The 15120-nt window shown below is 39.0% G+C and overlaps 1 non-coding gene across 1 annotated transcript; it reads left to right on the top strand.

Moving 5' to 3' along the window:
- Positions 1-2180: 2180 nt before the first annotated feature.
- LOC120860223 lies at positions 2181-2287 on the top strand. Its single transcript, XR_005720271.1, has one exon. It is a non-coding gene; the product is annotated as a U6 spliceosomal RNA (small nuclear RNA).
- Positions 2288-15120: the final 12833 nt, after the last annotated feature.

The following is a 15120-nucleotide window of genomic DNA, read 5'->3' as shown; positions in this document are numbered from 1 at the left end:
AAACAACACCCAGTTGTGGTTGTGACTGGTGATGGAAGCAAAGTCTGATGCTATAAAGAGCAATATTGCATAAGAACCTGGAATGTTAAGTCATGAATCCAGGCAAATTGGAAGTGGTCAAATAGGTGATGGCAAGAGTGAATGTAGACATTCTAGGAATCAGTGAACTAAAACGGACTGGAAAGGGTGAATTTAACTCAGATGACCATTACATCTACTACTGTGGGCAAGAATCCCTTTGAAGAAATGGAAGAGCTATCATAGCCAACAAGAGAGTCCAAAATTCAGTACTTGGATGCAATCTCAAAAATGACAGAATAATCTCTATTCGTTTCTAAGGCAAACCATTCAATATCACAGTAATCCAAGTCTATGTTCCAACCAGTAATGTTGAAGGAGCTGAAGTTGAATGGTTCTATGAATACCTACAAGACCTTCTAGAACTAACAGCCAAAAAAGATGTCCTTTTCATTATAGGGGACTGGAATCCAAAAGTGGGAAGTCAAGAAACACCTGGAGTAACAGGCAAATTTGGTCTTGGAATACAGAATGAAGCAGGGCAAAGGCTAACAGAGTTTTGCCAAGAGACTGCACTGGTCATAGCAAACACCCTCTTCCAACAACACAAGAGAAGATTCTACACATGGACATCACCAGATGGTCAATACCAAAATCAGATTGATTATATTCTTTGCAGCCAAAATGGAGAAGCTCTATATAGTCAGTAAAAACAAGACTGGGAGCTGACTGTGGCTCAGATCATGAGCTCCTTATTGCCAAATTCATACTTAAATTAAAGCAAGTAGGGAAAAGCACTGACCATTCAGCTATGACCTAAATCAAATCCCTCACGATTATACAGTGGAAGTGACAAATAGATTCAAGGGATTAGACCTGATAGAGTGCCTAAAGAACTATAAATGGAGGTTCATGACATTGTACAGGAGGCAGTGAACAAGACCATCCCCAAGAAAAAGAAAGGCAAAAAGGCAAAATGGCTGTCTGAGGAGGACTTACAAATAGCTGAGAAAAGAAGAGATGCAAAAGGCAAAGGGGAAAAGGAAAGATAAACCCATTTGAATGCAGAGTACCAAAGAATAGCAAGGAGAGATAAGAAAGCCTTCGTCAGTGGTCAGTGCAAGAAATAGAGGGAAAATATAGAATGGGAAAGACTAGGGATCTCCTCAAGAAATATAGAGATACCAAGGGAACATTTCATGCAAAGATGGGCTCAATAAAGGACAGAAATGGTATGGGCCTAACAGAAGCAGAAGATACTAACAAGAGGTGACAAGAATACACAGAAGAATTATACATAAAATATATCTTCATGACCCAGATAATCACGATGGTGTGATCACTCACCTAGAGCCAGACATCCTGGAATGTGAAGTCAAGTGGCTCTTAGGAAGCATCACCATGAACAAATCTGAGGTTATGGAATTCCAGTTGAGCTATTTCAAATCCTAAAAGATGATGCTGTGAAAGTGCTGCACTCAATATGCCAGCAAATTTGGAAAACTCAGCAGTGGCCACAGGACTAGAAAAGGTCAGTTTTCATTCCAATCCCAAAGAAAGGCAATGCCAAAGAATGCTCAAACTACCACAGAATTGCACTTATTTCACATGCTAGCAAAGTAATTCTGAAAGTTCTCCAAGCCAGGTTTCAACAGTACGTGAACCATGATTTCCAGATGTTCAAGCTGGATTTAGAGAAGGCAGAGGAACCAGAGATCAAATTGCCAACATCTGCTGGATCATCAGAAAAGCAAGAGAGTTCCAGAAAAACATCTACTTCTGCTTTATTGACTGTGTCAAAGCCTTTGACTGTGTGGATCACAACAAACTGTGGAAAATTCTGAAAGAGATGGGAATACCAGACCAGCTGACCTGCCTCCTGAGAAATCTGTATGCAGGTCAGGAAGCAACAGTTAGAACTGGACATGGAACAACGACTGGTTCCAAATTGAGAAAGGAATACGTCAAGGCTGTATATTGTCACCCTGCTTTTTTAACTTCTATGCAGAGTACATCATGAGTAATGCTGGACTGGATGAAACACAAGCTGGAATCAAGATTTCCCAGAGAAATATCAATAACCTCAGATATGTAGATTACACCACTCTTATGGCAGAAAGTGAAAAAGCATTAAAGAGCCTCTTGATGAAAGTGAAAGAGGAGTGCTCGCTTCAGCAGCACATATACTAAAATTGGAACGATACAGAGAAGATTAGCATGGTCCCTGAGCAAGGATGACACACAAATTCGTGAAGTGTTCCATATTTTTAAAGAATACATTTGAATCAGTTCTGATGAGATGGGTGAAACTGGAGCCGATTATACAGAGTGAAGTAAGCCAGAAAGAAAAACACCAATACAGTATACTAACACATATGTATGGAATTTAGAAAGATGGCAATGATGACCCTGTATGCAAGACAGCAAAAAAGACAGATGTGTATAGTGGACTTTTGGACTCAGAGGGAGAGGGAGAGGGTGAGATGATTTGGGAGAATGACATTGAAACATGTATAATATGTAAGAATTGAATCGCCAGTCTATGTCCGACGCAGGATACGGCATGCTTGGGGCTGGTACAGGGGGATGACCCAGAGAGATGTTGCCTCCATCTCTCTGGGTCATCCCCAGGGGGATCATGTTTGGGAACGCATGTACACCCGTGGTGGATTCATGTCAATGTATGGCAAAACCAATACAGAATTGTAAAGTAAAATAAATAATAAATAAATAAAATAAAAAGAAAGAAAGTGAAAGAGGAGAGTGAAAAAGTTGGCTTAAAGCTCAACATTCAGTAAACAAAGATCATGGAACCTGGTCCTATCACTTCATGGCAAATAGATGCAGAAACCATAGAAACAGTGGCAGACTTTATTTTGGGGGGCTCCAAAATCACTGCAGATGGTGACTGCAACTGCAGCCATGAAATTAAAAGATGCTTGATCCTTGCAAGAGGAGTTATGACAAACCTAGACCGCATTTTAAAAAGCAGAGACATTACTATGCCAACAAAGGTCTGTCTAGTCAAAGCCATGGTTTTTCCTGTAGTCATGTGTATAGATATGAGGGCTGGAGTGTAAAGAAAGCTGTGTACAGAAGAACTGATGCTTTTGAACTGTGGTATTGGAGAAGACTTTGAGAGTCCCTTGGACTGCAGGGAAATACAACCAGTCTATCCTAAAGGAAATCGGTCCTGAATATTCATTGGAAAGACTGATGCTGAAACTGAAACTCCAATACGGTGGCCATCTGATGCAAAGAACTGATTCATTTGAAAAGATCCTAATGCTGGGATAGATTGAAGGTAGGAGGAGAAGGGGATGACAGAGGATAAGATGGTTGGATGGCATCACCGACTCAACGGTCATGAGTTTGAGTAAGCTCCGGGAGTTGGTGATGGACAGGGAGGCCTGGCATGCTGCAGTCCATGGCATTGCAAAGATTCAGGCATGGCTGAGCGACTCAACTGAACTCAGCTTGGCCGAGGCTGTTACTAGGAGGTGAGGAACTGGGCCTCCTCTGAAGTCAAGTGTATGTAAGCCCGTGCAAAGGGACAAATACTCCCTGTGTTCCTCATTTCTCTAGGCTTATTTTCCCTAGAATATTTAGAATTGTTGTGTAGCTTGCTATTAAAGTGCTTATTCCAAGAAATGTTTCTTTGATTATTTAATACTTCTGTTTTCATGAATAATGCTCTTTAATGGGCAGAAATACCTCCTGCAATATCTCACCTCCCTTCTCTCTTTGTGCATAAGAAGTGTTATATGTCATTTGTAATCCTTGCCTTCTTTTAACACTTGAAAAATGTTGTCCTCTCAGGTACATAAACCAATATCTAACTAAAGTTAACATAAGTGGCATTTGACTATAGTGACCATAACATTTTTAATAAAAATATGCTTTTGAATGAAGCAAGTTAAAATATGCATGTCATGAATTGAATTACATGTCCTTTTGATTTATAGAGAATTATTCGAGGTGTTCCCTGACAATATGTACTCATTGTTCATTATTTATAGTACCAGTTATTGTCTTTTCCAGATAAAGTTTCATTCCCTGAGGCACTGAAAATGTCTTTTGAATAAATCTTGGCAAGAACAAAGGCGTAAATTCTTGAACTTTGTTCAGTCAAAACAGAGTTGTATGCTTCATTCGAAAACTAGTGGACTAAAGCAGTGTCATTTTTCATACTATTCTACTGGTTTTATAGTAGTGATTCTTTAAAACAGTGAATCTACTTAGGTTTCAGGACTTAGCTGGTAGTTTTTTGGATATGGTCAAGATACAGGAGCAAGTTGATGAAGTTCGCTTAGCCAGTTACTCTTTCATATTCACAATATTGATTCTTGATTCACCCAGGTGTTAAGCCTCTCTGTTGCAATACATTCATATTCATATATTCAAAGTAAAAAAGATCTAAGAATTAAATGTTCCTGTTGTTTTCAAATATAATTCTTTGGGAATTTTTTTCAAGATAGTATTTGTATTTATTTGAGGCATATATACTGAGTCACAATTTGTTAAACAACAATCAAAAAACATATTGGAGCATCTATTCTGACTATGTCTAGGCTAATTATTGACATACGTCTCTGGTGGCTCAGTGGTAAAGAATCTGTCTGCCAATGCCTGCTAGTTCAGGCAACTCAGGTTCAATCTTGGGTCAGGAAGATCTCCTGTAAAAGGAAGTGGCAACCCACTCCAGTATTCTTGCCTGGAGAATTCCATGACAGAGGAGCTAAGCAGGCTCCATGGGGTCTCAAGAGTCAGACATGACTTAGTGACTAAACAATAACAATATATTAGTGACATAGCTAAGTTTTAGAACTCAAGTGTGTGGAACTACAGCTTACTTGATCCTATGTCATATCATGCTAAAATCAGAAAACCTAAGAAATTGCTATCACCACTAAATTGTCCATGTGATGTAGGGCCCTTTGTTGCCAGGTAATGAAATGGTTCTCTGTGGACAATGAATTTGGACCCAGTCCTATTAGTCACAGGTAACAGCCATTACCCAATCAAAGAACAAGCTTGCTTCTTCAAAAAAAAATTAAAACTTCTATCAGAATCAGTATCAGTTTAGTCGCTCAGTTGTGTCTGACTTTTTGTGATCCCACGGACTGCAGTACGCCAGGCTTCCCTGTCTGTCACCAACTGCTGCAGATTGCTCAAACTCATGTCCATCAAGTCGATAATGCCAGCCAACCACCTCATCCTCTGTCATCCCCTTCTCCTCCTGCCTTAAATGTTTTCCAGCATCATTCAATATTTCCCAGTATAAAACTTCTAATAAATGTTTAAATAAGAAGAATGCTTTTGAAGTCCACTTCTGATTTATTTCTCCTTGAAGTAATCTTAGATTTATTTCCAAGTGATATGGCATGCTAAAATGGGCTCCTTTCCCCTAGCTTAAATATTTGTTGAATTTGTTGAGTGGATGTATTTCATCTCTCTGTAGCTTCCCAAGTACCTCACACAGGTCCTTGCATATGACAGGAGCTCTACCGATAGTGATAAAATTCAGTTTGTCTGGAGTTTATTCCCTTTTCCTCCCTTTTCCACTTTCTCCTTTTCTTTTCCTTGTCCATCCCCTCCTTGTCTTTATGCATTTCTTTCTTTATTTCCTTACTCCTCTGTTTTAAAAAATTATTTTTCCAAAGGCATGCTATCAATTATCCTTAAATTTAGTTTCATGTGATTTTCCCAGCAATTTCATAGGGTCAGGACATTGAGCAATTTTTAAGAAAATGTCAGTCAACTCATAAAATCCAACTTACATAAATCTTCATATTAATTTTAAATTTATATAATACATTTATATAATCTTTATATAGATCTTTAGTTAGAGATGATAGTTTGTTCCAGGAATCTTATTAGTGTTATTGAAAGAAATCAACAATCATGGCCATTTTCAGCTCCTCTGGATACTCCATGCTATCAACTAAGTAAACAGTTCTGTGGCCCACGCCACTTACATCTGCTGTCTGTCTACATATCCAGAGGTCCAGTGAGGAGAACGTAGAAAGCTGTTTCCTGCTTAGCCAGTGGCGAGCTTGGGGTAGGCATTATTTCATATCATGCAGCACTGACTGATGACAATACGAGCTGCTCAATGTGCTCTACTTATACTCCTAAATAGGTTTACAGACAGATTACTTGTGGAAATCTCACAAAAGTAAAGCAGGGATTTGCATCTGTATAGACTCATGGTCAAGACACCAAAGAATTCAATAAACAGCTGTGTGTTTAGTGACTGAACAAGGATTCAAAAGACATGTTCCCTAGATAGTTTAGAAGAAATCTATATTTTGGGGGATTGCACTCTCAATACTTATTGTTTGCAGAGGATTTTTTAAAATCAGCTATGTCCTTGAGAACTTGGCAGATAATAGTATTTTATGTGTTCACAGTGTTTAATAGTTTATATATCATGTTCCCATTTATTTTCTTCCTTTTACTTTTCACCATATGAGGAGAGGTTTATTTTCATATAAACAGCATATAGATATGAGGTTTATTTGTTTTACTAAGAGTCCTGTAGGGACTTTGATCATTTTGCATCACAAGACCTTACACATTTTAGAATCATTGTGTCATATATTTAACTATTTATAGGTGAAAACATTCTTATTCATCTGTCATTTAAAAAACAGTAAACTTAAAGATTGTTCTGACTAACCAGGTAGGATGTTACAGTGGGAAAGGTATGGATTTGGAGTTTTGAATTCTGGTTTTGTCACATATTAATAGTATGATCTTGGGTTACTTATTAATCTGACTTAGTCTCATTTTTTTCATCTAAGCATCATAACAATCATTCTATACAAGTACTGTTATGACAACATGAAATGATGTAGATAATGTGCCAGAGATGCAATAGGTGTCAATAGAGTCAGCTTCCTGTCAGGATTACTCTACATCTCTAGACTATCTTTCCAACACATCTCTAGACTATCTTTCCCAATCTCTTCATTAATGAATGAATGATGTTCTCTGAGACATAACCAGTGAGCAATGTTGTCTATGGCTTTGAGGAAACAGAAAAGTATTCTGTCCATGCTGAAATCAAACCTGGAGCTCTGACCTCATGAACAGACAGTAAAGAAGGCTAACCAGTTGCAGGCTTGGGTGGTTTGTCATTTGAACCACTGAGAGAAGTGTCAAGACTCATGTGTCTTCCTTATTCATGTCTCTGAGAGAAACTCTGGTGCACTGAGACCTCTCTAACCTTCAGATCTACTTCTTTTCTGGCATAATTGTGCCTCAGTCCACTCACCTAGTGCAAATGGAACAAATGTAAGCCATTAAACAGGTTGCACAACTGTGGAACACACCAGATTCAATCTTGAGTATTGTCTTGCTGATTTAAAACTGTCACACTGAGGGAGAGGTTTGATTAAAGAAAGAATTAATATATGTATTTTGGAAGAAAGTTTACTAGAAAATTCTTCCCTACAACTTACTGATGACCATGAAAAATTATTGGTGAAGTTCCAACCATCAGTAAAAATTTAATAGTGGTATTATTGAATAATGTGATTATGAGTGATTTTTAAATCTTTGCTTCATTGTGCTTTTCTGCATTTTCTTAAAAAAAAAAAAAACAGAATGGGATGGGGCAGTCAGTAAACCAGCCTATCAATAATCAATCAATCCATATGGAAAAGAAATATTCTTTTGAGAGTCCTTTTTGGATGAAATGAAAATATCTTCACTTAACTCCTAGAAATTGCTTTTGCTAGAAGAAGTACTTTTGTCCATCTATGTTCTGAGCCTTTTCTGTTCAGAAGTTAGATTTTCTTTTCCTGAAACAGCTCTTTCTGCCCATCCATGGATCTCATCAGCACAATCTGTAGTATTTGTATGCAGCTGGCTTTCCCTGTTTTTACTTTTGAATGGGTAGCTTATTTCTTTCCAGCAGTTTCTTTTCTTTTTTTAAAAAAATTGACCCAAAATGGGTGCAGATGTGGTAAGCATATGCTGAAAGTTGTTGAATATTATTTTCACCCTGAAAAAAGACCTGACATAAGCAGTTTCAGACTGTGTGAATTCCTGATTTCACAGTGGCCTTCCAACACCACCTCTGCTGCCAGTGATAACAGGAACCAGTGAGAGACCTTGGGAGGTAAACCACAGATTTACTTTGTTTCCAAGAATTGATGACCTCATGTTTCTTGGTGTGTGAGTCTGTGAAATGCAGAGGTGTAAAATGAAGTTTTCATTTTCAAAATTGGTTCAGTTCAGTTCAGTTCAGTCTCTCAGTCATGTCTGACTATTTGCGACCCCATGAATTGCAGCACGCCAGGCCTCCCTGTCCATCACCATCTCCCGGAGTTCACCCACTAGGGTCTAAATCTAAGTGTAAGTTATTTCCACTATATTTTCCCCTGTATTTTTCAGTACATACTTGTAGAAGCCAACTTCTGTTATTTGCTTATTTACACCAAAAGCAGTTGATCTGTGCCAATCCTAAATTCTGAATCTTTGTTTTTTACTAATGCCTTTCTGTTAGCTGCATAGTATATTGAAGGACCATTAAGCTGAGAATCAAAAACCTGCATTTTCCCTCTTATTTTGTGATATGAATATGTTGAAAATATGCTAAAAAAATTTAGCAATTGAAAATTGCTAACACAAAAACCAAGGATGTTCACTTCTACCTAATTCTAATTCACAACTACCAATCATATTGCTCATGGATTTTTTTCCCAATACTTATAGAAACATGTTGAGGCAGGAGATAGATGGGCCTCAGGCTGAAAAGTTTCTCCTCTGTGGATAGAAACTTCATAAAAGCAAGATGATGGAAGAGGCTGGACTATGACCAGATAAGAGATAAAAGGCCACTTATTCTGTTCCTCATTCTTGAAGTCAAGGAGACTTCCCCAGCAACACCTGTGCAGAAAGGCTCCTCAGAGGTCAAAAGAGAGGGAATGCCACCATATACTAAGTGATGTCAGCCTACCCACAGGCTTTTCACTAGAATCCATTTTGATTAAGAGATGTGAGTGCATACATGGGAGGACTCTGAGATATACCAAAAACAGACTCAGAACCAGGCAAAGCAAGATGATTGGCCAAAGGAAAACTGGAAAAAAAATGCTCTATAGAAGTGATTTCAAACCATCACAAGGACACAACTCTCTCTCTGAGGCCACCTGCCGGGGTCCAGTCCCGGTGGATCCAGGGAATTCGAAGCAGGGACGGCGTTGGCGAGGAGAAACTTATTTATTTCTTAATATAGAAATATAAGATTAGATTACGAAGAAATAGTATAGTAGGAAATTTAGGTGGAGAAAAAGAGTCCAAATAACTTGGTTTACGAGGGAAAACCAATAAAACCTCGAGACAAGAGGTTTGCACCATCTACGTTAGGCCACTGGCGCCCACTTGAATATCAAAGGGTGCCCCGCCTTAGGCTCCCTTTTGCGTGGATCTTAGCAGCCAGGGCAAGTAAGTAGATGTGGTGAGCCTCCCTGCTCCAGATGGGAATTCAGCTGAAAAAGGGGAGAAAAGAACGACATGGGGAAGCCCAGCATCGGTGCAAGACTCCAAAAACTATTTTTTAAAATCAGCTTATATACCCCAAGTTGTACATAAAGAAATAATGGAATATGCAGAGTTATGCAGGGGCAGCAGTCCTGACCCTCACTGAGACAAACAAGCTTTCTTTTTGCATACCTTCCCGTACACAAAAAGTCTCAGGTGGTTTACATTATCTTCTGGCCAAGAGGCCTGTCAACATTTTTATGGCTCTCTTCCTGGATAATTGTCTATCAACCAGAAAACTCCTTTTCCCTAGAAGTGTTTTTTCTTTACTCTGCATCACCCTCAAAGTACTAAATAAAGTTACATTCCTGTAGAACAAAGGTGCAGTGGGTTATAACAAAGAAAGTACTTAACTCAAAGATATAATGTTGCTAATACCAGGTCTACTACCTGTTTTTCTATATACCAACTATATCTAAAAATAAAAGATATGAAAATTTGGCAGCAAGTATTGGCTCAACAAATGAAACCTTTAATCGGTCCTATTCTAATGATTTTGACTCCTCGGAAGCCCCTACATTCCTAGGATGTTTTAAGCTTCCTGTGCCTCCCGCAGTCAGGAGGCCTCAAACAATCACATGCGCAGCTGTACGAGTCCTGCAGGCAGGCTAGAAAACTATCAGAGGGGTTTTGGGATTGAAACACCCTTTCAAATGCAGAAGACCAAAGCCTTGAGATGACTTTTTCCAGAGTGTGTCAGAAGAGTGGAAAAGCAGAGTACAAAGGCCAGCAGACTTTGGTTTTTGGGGTACATGCTCAGGAAATACCAGGGGGAAAACCTGAGATCTGACTCTACCTTGCCCATAAGATCTCTGCTGCATGACCTTGTCACAGGTGGGATTCCTCACGCTGGCTCCCGGCAGCCACCTGTGTGTCTATCCACATGTACTACACTCTTTTCTTCCTGCTGCTGCTGCTGCTAAGTCACTTCAGCCGTGTTCGACTCTGTGCAACCCCACAGAAGGCAGCCTACCAGGCTCCACGGTCCCTGGGATTTGCAGGTAAGAACACTGGAGTGGGTTGCTATTTCCTTCTCCAATGCATGCATGCATGCATGCATGCTAAGTCTCTTCAGTTGTGTCCAACTCCATGCGACCCCATAGATGGCAGCCCACCAGGCTCCACTGTCCACAGGATTCTCTAGGCAAGAATACTGGAGTGTGTTGCCATTTCCTTCTTCACTGTTCTTCCTAATAAACACTTAACTTTCTTCATTACTTTCCATCTCTAGGTGGAAATTCATGTCTACCCAGCTAATAGGCCAAAGCCTTGCCACTGGCCATTGCCCTTGGTGGCCTTGTGGCTATGATTCAGTGTTTTCCTGCAGCTGCCTTACCTCAGTTTCTGGTTGGAAACCCAAGCCCTGCTTCAAGCTGCTGCAGGCCTAGGCCATCCAAGATCAATATCATTAAATAGTTAACTTGACTATATATATATGTATGTATTTCTTGTCTGAGTATTCAAACTATTTATTCCAAAGATTCTCAAGAGAAGGTTTTCATATTTCCAAAGAAGAATTTCTTTACCTGGGGAACCTAATGACTTCTTTAGTAATGGAGGATAATCAAATAATTGATTTAGTTAATATTTCTTTATATTGCTAAACATCCAAGAGCAAGATTAATGTGCTCATACATCTGAAACTAACCAATTATACTCTAATATAAAATAAAAAAATTAAAAAAAGATTAATATATTCATTCATTCACTTATTTACAAAAACATAGTGATAACCACATACCAGGTACTTTGCCAGGGATCAGGGATACGATGACCAATTGGGGGAATATAGCTCCTGCTGTCATATTATCTGCAGGTCAGTTATAAAAGAAAAGTTAGTTGCATCCTACTCTTTGAGACCCCAAGTACTGTAGCCTGCCAGGCTCTTGTGTCCATGAGATTCTCCAAACAAGAATACTGTAGTGGGTAGCTATTCTCTTCTCCAGGGGATCTTCCTGACCCAGGGATCAATCCTGGGTTATCTCCTACACTACAGGTGGATTCTTTACCACCTGAGTCACAGGGAAGCACAGGTCAGTATGGAGAGCAACAAATAAGTAATTGCAGTAAGAGTGTATTGGAGGAACACCTGAACCTAGGTTTCAGTTCAGATCAGTCACTCAGTCGTGTCCAACTCTTCGTGACACCATGCGCAGCACGCCAGGCCTCCCTGTCCATCACCAACTCCAGGAGTTCACTCAGACTCTCGTCCATTGAGTCGGTGATGCCATCCAGCCATCTCATCCTCTGTCGTCCCCTTCTCCTCCTGCCCCCAATCCCTCCCAGCATCAGAGTCTTTTCCAATGAGTCAACTCTTTGCATGAGGTGGCCAAAATACTGGAGTTTCAGCCTCAGCATCAGTCCTTCCAATGAACACCCAGGACTGATCTCCTTTAGAATGGACTGGTTGAATCTCCTCGCAGTTCAAGGGACTCTCAAGAGTCTTCTTCAACACCATAGTTCAAAAGCATCAATTCTTCCATGCTCAGCTTTCTTTGCAGTCCAATTCTCACATCCATACATGACCACTGGAAAAACCATAGCCTTGACTAGACAGAACTTTGCTAGCAAAGTAATGTCTCTGCTTTTTAATATGCTATCTAGGTTGGTCATAACTTTCCTTAGTGGTCAGGAAATAAATCTTGAGCAGAAGAGAGATCTGAAAATGAGCAGAAAATGAGGTGTGAGTAGAACTTACACAAGTCTTTGTATCGTTGAGAAAGGGATAGTGACAGAGTGTGCATGTGTTTGAATATGAAGGAAAAGAAAGAGAAAAAGCTAGCTAGCTAATGGTTTAAGCCTACATTTGGAATGAATTAAAATAACAATAAAAGCTGGTGGAAACTCATTCCACAATCATCATTAGGCTCTTACATGCTTACTGGCCAGTTCCAAGCTTTGCTTTCTTGGAACACAGGAGAATTTAATAAATTTCCCCTTAGGGGGAGGAGAAAGTTAATAGACCACTAAAGGGGCCTAATTTACCTCCCAGCACTAGATTACTCAGAGTTAAAATAGGGCAATTAAGATATGGATGTCATGTTTAAATGCTAGAAAGTATACTCAGTGTAAACCTACTCCAGTATTATTGCCTATAGAATCTCCACAAACAGAGGAGCCTGCTGGGCTACAGTCCATGAGGTTAAAAAGAGTTGGATATGGCGGAGAGACTAAACACAGCACAGGCGCATACTCAGTGTAATTCTAAAAGATCAAAGTCCTTTAGAAAAGACTAGAGTTTTTTCAGTGCACTGAAGCTTTAATTTCTCAAGGACACCACACCTTGGACTTAGGCAAAAAGAGGAAAAAGCAAGTCATGCTATTCTGCTTCTCATCATCAATCCTCAATGTATTAGATTGTTTGGTCTGGCTGGAGTGAGGAACAAATTCATGTTGTAAGAGGTAAACCAGATGATCTTTATGAAATATGCATAAAATTTCTCTTGCCAACTCCAAATGGATGAATCATATTGACTTCTTCCTAGAGAGCCATGTTCCTAATCCTTAGATGATTCTTCCTGATTTTTTAGCCTATTTTTCTAATTTTTCATTTGAATTATTATTATATAATATCTTTTCTCACACGTCTCAGAGCCCAAGTAGGACCTCCTGGAGTTAGCTCTAGGTTCCATCATGGTCCCTTAGCATTTTGTAGAAAGAACAAATCCAGTTTTAAAACACCTGGTTTGGAGGGTTTTGAAGTTCCATAAGACCTTTAAGATGCTTAAATTTCCATTCAAGGAGTGATACATGGATTACTTTAAATTATTCAAAAGAGGATGCCTCAACAGGATACTTCAAACTTAGGATTTATTCATTCATTCAAGGTATATTTACTGAACATCTATTATGTACCAAACCGTGTTTTAGGTATCATGTAGTACGACTGAAAGCCTATTCTTGGCTGATTCTGAGTCAGAATTTCAATATCATCAGACAAAATCTACTGATCTTTCAAACATGGCGGAGATAATCAACATCCTGGCTCTGCCACTCAGTAGCTGTGTTACCCTGGACTCCTCTCTGAACCTCAGTTCTCACTTCCCTCATGTGCCCAGCAACTTCTACTTACATCAGCAGACTAGAAGAGACTGCATATGACAAGATAAATAGAGGGAGGAGCTGCTTTGAGCTCTAGTCACTCACTGTTCACCGGCCAAGTATTATCTTCCAGGGCCAGCCAAGCTAGTGGGAGGCCTAGAATAGTCCCCTCAGGAGTCACTACATTAATTCCTACTCTTACGTCAGACTTCCTCCAGAAGCCTGTCTTGACATCTTCTGTGATGACATGCCCCTGATAGAGTTTCTATGGTGCCCTGCCTTACTTCTAATATATGCCTTAGCACAATTTTATCATGAAAGATGATGTTTTGTTTACCATCTATCTCCCTGTGAGAATCTAATTTCAAGAGGGCAATTGACATGTATGTTCTGCTTTCTGGTATATCCCCAATATTTAACAGAGTCCACCTATCATTATTAAATAAATCTGTATCCAGAGACATCACTTAGCTGACAAAAGTCCATATACTCAAAGCTATGATTTTTCCAGTAGTCATGTATAGATGTGAGAGTTAGACCCTAAAGAGGGCTGAGTGCTGAAGAATTGATGCTTTTGAATTGTGGTGCTGGAGAAGACTCTTGAGAGTCCCTTGGACTGCAAGGAGATTAAACCACACAATTCAAAAGGAAATCAACCCTGAATAGTTATTGGAAGGACTGGTGCTGAAGCTGAAGCTCCAATACTTTGGTCACTTAATGAGAAGGGCCAACTCATTGAAAAAGACCTTGATGCTGGGAAAGATCGAAGGCTTTACTTTATTAAATAAAGACAAACAGAAGCTGTTAGTGGTGCTGTTGATAGAGATTTCAGTTTGAAAATGAAATTTGGGGCATCTGTTCTCTCCTGCTGTATTTTACTTTGAAAAGAACATCTATTTTGTTTTTTTTAATTATTTTCCTCAAAATATAATACATACATATGGCAAAAAGGTAAACATTAAAAAAGGGCACTTTTTAACACATGGTAGCATACTGTGTATATCTCTGTGTACTTCACTTCTGTCACTGAAAGTAGTATATCTTCAATAGAATTCTATAGAAAAATACATATTTAGTAATATTAATGATTACATGTAATTTCATTTTATTTGTAACATATAATTGGTAGGTTTAATAATATACTAACCACAGAAAAAGTAATCTAACATCAGGATTACATTGTTTACCTGGCAACACAAATACATTTTAACAAATATAGTTAATCAAGCAAAGCAACTGTTAAAAATAGAATTTCCATAGAGTAGGAAAGTACAATTTATTTTTATATTGAAAACAATAAAAGTACCTAAAAGTTCTATTCCTTTTATTGTGAAACATTGCAGCCAAGTATCATTTACAGTCACTCTAAGAGTGACTTAAAGGTGATTTAGTGGAGTGGTTTTACAGTACATTTTCGGGTGTGTGTGTGTGTGTATGAGTTTTTTTTCAAAAGCAAGCTTATACAGAGACATAATAATGTCTTGTTTATTGAACACCTACTTTGGGCCT

This window comes from Oryx dammah, unplaced genomic scaffold (assembly GCF_014754425.2).
Source record: "Oryx dammah isolate SB20612 unplaced genomic scaffold, SCBI_Odam_1.1 HiC_scaffold_2, whole genome shotgun sequence".
Taxonomy (NCBI): domain Eukaryota; kingdom Metazoa; phylum Chordata; class Mammalia; order Artiodactyla; family Bovidae; genus Oryx; species Oryx dammah.
Note: the sequence above shows the minus strand (reverse complement) of the source record. Positions and strands in the feature narration are given on the sequence as shown.